Genomic DNA, 1,853 nt, shown 5'->3' on the forward strand with positions numbered 1-1,853 from the left:
CTGACCATCTTTGAAGAGACGCTCCATCAGGACCTCCGTGAGTATTGCACCTCCCACCCTACTATAAATCTCCTCCAGTATGTGGATGATCTCCTGATAGCAGCCCCAGACAGAGGTACATGCGAAGGGGCAACCAGGGACTTGTTGCAGACACTAGACCAACTCAGATACAAAGTATCCACTAAGAAGGCCCAACTATGCATGGAGCAGGTAATGTACCTGGGATATGTCCTAATGGATGGTCAACGATGGCTTTCTCAAGCCAGAAAACAAACTATCTTGGGCATCCCCACCCCAAAGACCAGGAGGCAGCTTCAGGAGTTCTTGGGATCAGCAGGTTTCTGTAGACTCTGGATCCCTGGATTTGCAGAGATGGCCCTACCATTATACGAGGCCACTAGGGGGCAGGAGAGCTCTTTCCAATGGACAGAACAACAGGACATAGCATTTCAAATTATCAAAGAGGCTCTCTTAAAGGCCCCAGCATTGGCCCTTCCTGATATTAATAAATCCTACCAGTTGTTTGTTGACGAGAGGCTGGGCATAGCAAAGGGAGTCCTGACCCAACAGGTGGGGCCCTGGAAACGACCAGTGGCCTATCTGTCCAAAAGACTGGACTCAGTAGAGGCTGGATGGCCCAACTGCCTTTGTATCATAGCTGCCACGGCATTAATGGTTAAGGATGCTGACAAGTTAACGCTGGGGCAGCCCCTGTCCCTCACCACTCCTCATTCCATTGAGGGGGTCCTCAAAAATCCACCAGACCAATGGATGACTAATGCTAGGCTGATCCATTACCAGGTGCTGCTTCTCAACCCACCCCGCATAAGGTTCCTGCCTAGCATGTCGCTCAACCCAGCTACCCTGCTGCATGATTGTGTTGAGATCTTGCACCAAGTTCATGGAATCAGACCAGATTTCACAAATGTGCCATGGAAGGACCTGGGTGACACCTTCTACACCGATGGCAGCAGCTTCATCCGAGAAGGAACCAGGTATGTGGGGGCGGCTGTAGTCACCCTAAGACAATATGGGCCACTGCCCTACCACCAGGCACTTTGGCCCAAAAGGCTGAACTGATTGCCTTAACCAAGGCCTTACAATTGGGAAAAGGCAGAACTGTTAACATCTATACGGACAGTCGCTACGTCTTTGCCACAGCCCATGTCCATGGGGCCATTTATAAGGAGAGAGGCCTACTCACAGTGGAGGGGAAGACTATCAAAAATAAGAAGGAGATCCTGTCCTTACTCTCTGCCCTCTGGCTACCCCAGAGGCTTGCTATTGTCCACTGCCCTGGACACCAGAAGGAGGAGTCTCTGGAGGCTCAAGGGAACGAGAAAGCAGACCAGGCAGTCAAAGAGGCAGCCTCACAAACTGTGAGCTTGATGATAGCTTTACCACCCCCCAACTTGCTGGACTGGCCCACCTATTCGAAGGAGGAGGATGATAATTTTGCCACCTTGCCTCATACAACGATTAAAGACAGATGGAGATACACCACAGATGGTCGGATAATCCTACCTCAGGAATTGGCAACGACTCTGATTCAAGGACTCCACCACAGGACCCATCTAGGACAAAGAAAACTAAAAGAGCTTCTAGTCCCATACAAGATTTTCAATTTACAACCTTTAATAGAAGCCTGTCTGGCTAAATGTATTTCTTGCCAAGCCACTAATCCCCAGAAAATGGATGGCCTCATGGGGAGGAGAGAAAGAGGGACGCTGCCTGGGGTCCATTGGGAGGTGGACTTCACAGAGTAAAACCAGGCAGATTTGGTTATCAGTATCTCCTAGTGTTTATGGATACCTTTTCAGGATGGACAGAAGCCTTCGCCAAGAGAGGGGAAA

The sequence above is a fragment of the Nannospalax galili genome, unplaced genomic scaffold (assembly GCF_000622305.1).
Source record: "Nannospalax galili isolate Female #2095 unplaced genomic scaffold, S.galili_v1.0 scaffold635, whole genome shotgun sequence".
NCBI lineage: Eukaryota > Metazoa > Chordata > Mammalia > Rodentia > Spalacidae > Nannospalax > Nannospalax galili.